This window comes from Bombus terrestris, chromosome 14 (assembly GCF_910591885.1).
Source record: "Bombus terrestris chromosome 14, iyBomTerr1.2, whole genome shotgun sequence".
Lineage (NCBI taxonomy): Eukaryota > Metazoa > Arthropoda > Insecta > Hymenoptera > Apidae > Bombus > Bombus terrestris.
This window is the reverse complement of record NC_063282.1, coordinates 2,803,323-2,812,491: the sequence shown is the minus strand read 5'-3', so window position 1 is coordinate 2,812,491 and position 9,169 is coordinate 2,803,323. Positions and strand designations below refer to the sequence as shown.

General features: G+C 36.3%; 1 long non-coding RNA gene across 2 annotated transcripts in view; it reads right to left on the bottom strand.

The window, feature by feature from the left end:
- The window catches only part of LOC110119835, a 34,442-nt gene extending 31,083 nt beyond the window's left edge, over nt 1-3,359 (bottom strand). For both annotated transcript variants that reach the window (XR_007226397.1, XR_002308334.2), the window contains exons 1-4: nt 3,210-3,359; nt 2,860-2,992; nt 2,430-2,511; nt 2,249-2,351 (exon numbers count right to left, since the gene is read on the bottom strand). This is a non-coding gene — a long non-coding RNA (uncharacterized LOC110119835). The remainder of the gene's footprint in view (nt 1-2,248; nt 2,352-2,429; nt 2,512-2,859; nt 2,993-3,209) is intronic.
- Nucleotides 3,360-9,169: the final 5,810 nt, after the last annotated feature.

Genomic DNA, 9,169 nt, shown 5'->3' with positions numbered 1-9,169 from the left:
ACTTTCCATGCTCTGGATGACCCAGAGGATGCAGAGTCATTGATAGTTGCCCTCTTGAATGGCAGTTTGCCGGGCCTCTTCGGTTCATAGCCTCTTCTTTCTTCGGGCGCAATGCCCGCTGAAACTTAAATCTAGCTCGAGTCTTTCTAATCGCAAAATAAAAAATAACTTATAAAGGTGAAATAAAAAGATAAATCGCGGATACTATTCCCCGTGCATCGTTGTCCGTTCGTAAGTGTGTGCTCGAGCAATAAACGTTCGTTTCGGAACCTACTCTGTACTCGCGACCACGACCGCGATATTCGAAAAATCGATAGGCAAGGCTCAAGACAAATGGTATGCTCCATTCGTGATGCCAGCTTCGCCGTCGATTTTTCAAATCAAATTTCCTGAAACAGGTTGGACACGCGAAATCGCACCTACCCGACCAGAGACTGTGCCAACCTGCCTGGCCCTACCTACTTATAATTAACATTCACACCAGAAAGTATGCTACCTATTCTACCTAGACCTATATTTAAAAAATAGCAAAACAGACAACACACCAACACACTCACTCCACGGTTCTCACACGTAACCCGGGCGCAAGAGCCTACACTAGAAAGACGTCCCGGGACGCTTCCGACACCGGAGTTTGGCATACAACTTTCACACTCTAATGTACGTACCATTTTCCTGAAATCGACTGACGATGGCTAGCGATCATTGCGTAAAAATATTCTGTAAATTTCAACTTTAATTATCCAAGTATATTTAAATTTTAATTTTAATTAAATACACATAATTGTATGTAATCATGTACATGTATATCATCTAAAGAAATAATTTGACTAGAAAAGATCATCGTATTTTAATCAATGTAATTATCACTGCAGTTTAATGCTGAGATTAGTATTATTACTATTTATAATCCACAATATCTATTTATTAACACTGTTATTTTCAATGGTAATTGGATTCATATTTCCGAATCCATAACTATTTCAACATTATAATAAATAGCAAAAACGACGCAATTCCACAGCCTAACCACATACACACTCAGTAGAAAATACGTCGTGCACGATACGCTAACGCAACGTCAGTCGCTGAAAAAATTGTTAAGCTTATAAACTACTCATCATGCCCATTGCCTTCCTCCTACCCAAGACGCACCTGGGCACGTGAGTGAGATTCTGACAATGAACATGGAAGGGGTTAAACCTGAAAATCCTATGCTAAAAATATGATTATCCTATTTATTATATTTTGTATCTAACGAGCTAATATTCTTTGATTTTGCAATGTAATTTCACTTGAAATTTTAATAATTCTATGCTGTATTTTACTTTATTATTTTAATGAAAAATTAAACTATTATGCTAGAATGAAGGAAATTAATGAAAAGTGTACATATTTATTAAACATAAATTAAGATTCAATGCAAATAATATTTATATCAATAAATAACAATGGACTCTAAGTGAACTCTATTACTCGAAATATCCTCAGGCGATATCTTTATCAAAACACATTTTTAAAAACACAAAGAAACGTTTAAAACCCGTTTTGATTCTGATATCAGCCTGTCGCGAAGTGTTTTCTTGCACGTGAAATTGGTAATATCCGTCATAACAGGCAGACAAAGTTATACTTTAACATATACTTCTTTATTTCATATTTTTACTGAAATTATACTGTGTATACTTAAATAATAAAACTGTTCCATACCATCGTTAAATAAAAGATTAAAATAAATATTATTTATAATCTTCATCGGCATTACAATAACTTTAATCATAATTGAATTTCCGTATTAACGAAGTCCGAGGGTGTCAGACTTCTTCACTACAAAATACTTAAACGAAGTCATTTTGTCGTTTATTTCATCAATACTCGTATATATATTTATATGGATATTTGGACTTTATAGATATATATAGTAATAATGAATATAATTTAATTTTATAAATAATTGTATTGAATATATTGTATAATTTTCAATGATATGTATATATATACTAATTATATCTAATAATATAATAATTATAAAATAATATATTAAAATGCATTGTGCAAGAAAACCTATCCTGAATTAATAAATAAAATATAGACCAGAAAATGTTACTACTCACGGGTATAATAAATACCCGCGGTCACTATGCTCGTCAAAAATTCTACTTATACAACCAATCACTCGTGTTGATTCGGACCTTTCATCCTACGACATGATTGAGTGACCAGAGGAAGAAAAATGCATGCGACTCACCATTAAATGCGAAGAATTGTATCCTGAAGGAAGTCGTGATCAAACCGGAATCATCAATTCGGGATCGTCGATTTCGATGGAACAAATGAAGGCTGGAAGAAACCTGTAACAAAGCGTAGAATATTATAATTTGTTTTTAAAGATGGTGTTGATTACTTGAAAAGTGTAAAATAATAAAAACCTGATTTTCATAAGATCGAGGAAGTCCGATATTGCCACGGTAAAAAATTGTGCGGGAAATGCAGCAAAATTCAACACATTTACTGTAAATATAAAAATCTTCTGTGTTTAATTATTTACAAATATATTTTGGAATATATAGGTTAAAACAATGAAATAATTCTTGTAATTCATTTATAACAAAGAAATTATTCGATATATTCGATCTAGCAATGCGATTTGTATAATCTTTTTTAATTGCATCCTAAAACTTTCCTGTCTTGCATCTTGAAAATCTTCATACTCTCAAAAAAGTAAGGAAATTGTAAATTGTCCAATTATATATCATATATGTATCATGAAAAAAATAATTGTACACTAAATATTTTCAATGATTCAATGAAAAGACAATACAAACGTGATTGCTTTCATTAAAATGAATGAAATATTACCAAATCACCGGAAGCCATCAAATTAATCGAGAATCGCCATATTTTCGTCTATGTTATATTTCGTCGATATGTCGTTCTATATTTCGTTGCATATTTCGTCCATATTTCGAATTTATATTCCTTTCGTGCCAATCTGTACAAAAGATAACAAATAATTTAATATAAATGCACAAAACTAGAATCAAATACATTAAAAAGAAATAACGATCGTATATGAAATCTAATTCAGACGCAAAAAGTACAAAGTATCGATAAGTAACAGTCAACGTACGATCAAGAGAAAAATAAAAAAAGAACCCAAAAGAATACTTGATTTTGTTACAATAATAAACGTATGTAATAAAACAAACCTGATGCCTCGTAGTAGCATATGAAGGTAACGGGATAGCAGTACAAATCTGTAATACGTAATTGACAGGATACGTATCAGAAACGTCAATTTATGCATCTTCACGCAACAAGCTTCCACAATCGACTGCCCCGCAACCCGCAGTTTCGCCCATCAACTTTCGTACTGGGGTGGGGATGTTTCGACTGGCGGCAAATCGACCGCGTTTGAATCAACAATTGTTGGAAGTGTATCTATCTCCGAACGTATCGTTTTGCAGATAGAATGTCGAGCAAATACGTATATACATATGTACGTATTTATTATACATTATTATACATACAGTAACTCATGAAAATATTTCAACATTAATGGTGTAATTTTTGTATAAATATGTACGTATATTGATTAACGTTTTCGAGAAATATAGTTAAAAAATTCAATGGTACTTTATAATAAAATAAATACTTTTGTATTATGTTTATCTATATATATATATACGTACATAAATATAATCAACTAAAATCATCTGGTCGCGCCATCTATGATGAACTACTGATACTTTTACTACTGGTTGGTGTTCACTGATTCGCTGCCAGATGGCTCCATTATATCCATAGGACCTTGCATTAATTACATGTATATAATTAATTAATTACAGAATTAAAGTTTCTATTTAATTCCTAAATAATTGAAAAATTAGGCTTGTAAGGGAAATTTGATCTTTTAATTTCGTCATGAGGAAATTACTTCATTCTCTGCCGCTAGATGGTCATAGTATGTCCACGTTTCGATCAAATTTTTATTTTGTAAAAAAACTAATTAAAAAGATTAATTTGTGAACTTTTATAATCGCGTCCCTTAAATTAGACCTTCGGCTCTCTTCCCACTTTCCTTTTAACGCAGGAAATGTTTATATAAAGATTAACAAATTCTATATTACTCGATAGATGCAAATTCTCGTTCGAATTTCATTTTCCGTCGGCTAAGCTCGAAGCTTGCAACAAAATTAAACGCGAACATAGTTCGAAATATGTGCACCATCTTTCACGCAGTTTTGCAAACGAATGCCCGTTTACTAAATTAATTATTAGCAGTAATTGCAAAACTACTACTATCGCACACTAGCTATACGATAAATTTAACTAATCACAATTTCTCCTATACATACATATCTCCTATCAACATGATTATTATCGAACCGGTGGAAACCTAATGAAAACACCTAACGAAATAGATCTACTCGACTAAATTTTAACATCCATACGCGATAGATCATCAAATTAAACCGCAAGTCCACCGGGAAGCTAAGATAAGCTACACTGTGCTAGATTTTCACCACTGTATGATAGATGAACTGTACGCTGATATCTTAATATTTAATATTTCCAACAATTCGATCATCAACTTATACCGAAATACGAAAATTCTTAGTTCTACGATTCATCCAAAAATCTCTCTTCTATCGTGTCAAATTGCACAGCGTTAAATAACTACGTGATAGATGGGTCGCATGTCGATAGTTCTTGTTGGCAAGGGAGTTGCATTAAACTGTGTGGGTCGATTTGTGTATACGTATAGTTGTGGGTCGCTTTTACAACTGCGAGGCTCGACGTGGAAAGCGCGTGCATAAGAGAGAACCCACAAGCGGACGCGACGAGAGTGAAAGAGGAAAAGAACGAAGCTCTGGCTTCGTTCTCGAGGAGAACCTTCAAGAGCTTGGCCCGCAGTTAATTGCCAGCATTTAATGAGCGCTCTTTGACGCGCCGCGCGAACCGCCGCTGTAACACTCGTAATGGCCGGTGCTTTTCTGACGACTCCGGCCTCTCTTTCTATCTTTTTCCTTTTCTCTCTGTTCGCGTGGTACAGATGTACCAGTTCTCTCTGAAGCTGCCAATGCGCGTTCCCTCTGCCTATACGCGGCTTGCCTGACTGGTAAATGAAAATGGCCACGTATTATCGAGCCACGCTCGTGTAATATACTTTAGTATAGGTTATTGCTGTAGGTGCATAGGTGGATACCCAGCCACCGACGAAAACCACTTTAACGATTGAGATATTAGCTGGCCAGGTTGCGCGAGAGGGAAGAGGATGACGAAACGAGCCGTTTCAACGATGTAGCCGGTCGTGGCTGATAGTTTTGTTGAATCATTTGCTCTGTCAGAACCGTTTGCCAGCGCTTTTTGGTCATGTTACGTGCGGTTCGTTGACTGCATCTATTGAATATACGCGTTAGATCTTGAGACACATGAGTTTCTACTGGCCTTTCGTAGGTCACCGTATCATAGGTAGAGGCAATAGTCTTTACGGATGAATGAAAATATTTTTTCACTTATTGCACGTTGCATCAATTTCTTATTAAGACTGGGTAATCCTTAAAGCCATTCGATGGAATTACTACGAATAGTATACAGATATTATGAATCCAAAGTAGCTATTCATCGGTGCATTACGAGTCATTGCTGTATGATAACGGTAAAATACATCTATATTAGTGTGAATACGTCGTTCAATTTCTGACAGCGCAATTCGAGTAAAATGATTTGCATAATTCTTGATATCCACTTGCAGATGGTTCTTTGTTAGAATTTATTAATACCGATTAACTTGTAATTTGTAGTTTGTAAAATTTGACTCGTAACATTGCTTCAATTGTATGGGATTTACCGATGGTTTGTCGCAATCCCCAGAGAGTTTCAGTTTTTCACTAAAATATTTGGAATCTCACTTTGAAGGGACACATGGTAGACGAGGCCTGCTGCTCGTGGAAATATTCCCGGAGGACGACGATTCACCTAATTGTCATCCATTCACCCCTTTTCTCGCGCCGGAGCGCGGCTCACTCGTCTCCCGTTTCTTGGGACCGAGGCTCAAAAAGCGACAGAACCAGCACTATTACTTATGCATTGATGTATTTTGACAAGTCTCTCGGTGTCACACAGTGGAGACAGTTTACCCTCCTACTGACGCGACTATAGTTGGGAACAATTTGCTCGCGAGAACCTGGTGGGCGTGATCTCGATGACGATTAATTTTACGAGGAGCAGGACTTTTTCACAGACTCTCTTCGATGAACCGTTTGCACCGTATTTCGTACGCATTCAAACGTTTTAGTCAAATATTTTTGGAAAAGATTCTACGTAGGTACAGGCTACTAAAGGATCTGAAGCGCTGAATTTGTGGATTACGAATGGAAAATAAATGTAAATTAAAAGCAGAAGAAATAGAATTGTACAACTGACGTTTCTACTGCAATCGTTTACGACTTAATTACGTTTTCTATCGAAAGAGAATTTCTCTAGTTTAAGGAAAATACGATAGAATAGAGCTTACATCGAAAGCTTACTCCATATTCGTTAGTTATTCTGCTTACTCGGTATAAAATTAAAGTTTAGACGAAATTACAAGATATTGAACGCGTAATAGGCAAACGAATTTTTATATAAATATATGTACGCGTCTACTAACGACATTCCATTGGAAATGTAGTTCTTTGTAGTCGTCCCATTTTACACGAATTTCCAAGATATAGATGCCAGACAGTTTCTTGAGAACTTCCGGTGAATCATTCCCGATAGACCGATTGATCATTTTACCTATAGACACCTGGAAACCTCTGACCAGGTTAGATCTACGCGCAGATTCAAGACTGTCTTTGAAAATCACTCTTGGGACCAGGCGTTCGAAATTGAATGATCTCTGTTCGCTGATGATGGAACTTGCTCCTGAGAGTTTCGTTCTCGCTGCTTGCCATTCGACTAAATTGTCTTTTTGTCTCGATATCGACTGTTCCGAGAATCCCTTATAATAGTATTATTCGTAGCTTCCCGAAAGTTCCAAATTATTTTGTACGTGTAGAATTTGATTTAAAATTGAATAAAAATATATATTTACACCTCCGGCCATTAGTATGTACGTATTAGGAAACCTGAAATCGTATTAGGTTGTCCGAAAAATGTCTTTCTTTTACAGACCCGTCTTTTACAACGATGCATCCTTATACGAACACGAAACCTAATCTGTCGAACGTTGTGATCTTTATTTTGATAGAACAAAATGGATCATACGTAATTATAATACGACAATATAGTATAAAACGGAAAATGTTGTGCATTCATTATTTCTTTATAAAACAAAAGAAACTTTAATATTAATAAACGTTGAACACTCTGCGCTGCTATCGTTTTCTAATTATTTAATTACAAACCAGTTGCTTCATTCTCACAGCGCCTTATAACGTCAAATTTATTAGACTTTTCCGACAAATATAACGATTAAGCGTCGCGACACTTATGGCCTGCAAGTATATTTGCATCATCATGCGTAACCTAGTAACACGAGAGAAATTGACGCGTAATATGATTTAAGGGAGCAATGTGAACATTCGGCAGCTCTCCTCGACAAATCCATTAAACGAGAAACACAGGGATACATTGAAAAGGACAAAAGCGAGGGATAGTGCCGAACCAATTAATTTATAGGACAGATGCAGCCACGGTTTCACTTTAATCAGAGCCGAGACTGAAGGAGGCTCGTGTACAGGCATTTTACGTGAAATTTATGTACCCTCTCGAAGAAGCGAAGAACGAAGCGCGGAGTCCACGATCGGACACGCTGTTGCACACGGCTGCTCGTCATTAGAGGGATAATGCATATCTTAATGATTACGAAACGAAACACTGACACGATGCCTGGGTACGTAAGTGCACCGGTGAATGGCGACGAGACCTGGCGACTCAGCCCATCCACAATCTTGCAACCGTCCCACGCTCCTGCAATCAGCTCCCCATAAACTACAATCACGACACGTGCTATCCCTGCGGTGGATCCTGCGCTCCCTGTAAACAGGCGATAGCTGCGAAGGATTAAATCCTCCGGAAGATGAATTCAAAACGCTCGCGGATCACGGTTTAACCGTCCAGCCGGTATACCGACGCTGTACCATGCAATTAATAGTGATTCCGCTATACTGTTACTGTGTATGTATAACGTATAGTCTGCGGATAACGTGATAATAGGTGCACGTGGATCGAAGATGATGTGTTAAAGCGATTTTGTTTTGATTACTGCTTAGCTTGTTCCGCGTGTTTTTATCGACAGTTGATTCTTACCGCGTGAGTTAATTAATTGCGATGCGTTGACGAAGAATTGGATTTTTTTTTTTTCAAAGATTTATTTCTAGCGTTTGGAGTACATTATTTTGTAATTACAAACTACCGGTATATACAGCTTGGTTATTAGAATGATTAATAATAATAAGTTAAAAGTGTACGTGTCCACATACTTAGTTCGATGATGCGTTAAAATAATGTGCTTTCTTTTGGTTGCTGTTTAGCTTGTTTTACGTATTCTGACTGTTAGTTGATTTTTACGTGCTGTTTCAATTAATTGCGCTAAATCGTGGTATCTAGAATTGAATTCTCTCGCAGACTTGCTTCAAATGTACTTGAAGTATTTTATTTTATTATTATAAATTACTACCGGAGCTGAATTATCCAGATCCATGATCAGTTCTATAAAATGTTATATTTATTAAACAATCATAAATACTTTTGTAATTTGCTACAGCGGTTTCAGACTTTCTGCTTGTTATCAGGATTCTTTCGTGTGTTTTTCTTGTTGTTCCATGTTTACGCGTCTCGGATTACAGTCGGTATTAACAGTGCACTATCGACAATAAGTATTAACGAGGACAAGAAGAAAATAAAGCTGCAATGGCAATGCACAGGGTTCGTGTCTTAACGCAGCTGTAAGCCCTATTGTGTTGGATTATAACGCTCGTCCAGACGATTCCAGCTTGTTTTTCGGCTAATCTCAAAGGTGATTACACGCGAATCAGAGAAGATTCCTTTGTCGCAGCGGGGAATCAGCTCGAAATGCCTAACGCCCGAAGAAAGGATGAAGAAGATTGATCATTGACGTATTAAAATATGTCACGTGATCTCTTGAAATTTTTACTAGCCTTTGTATCATATAAAAAGT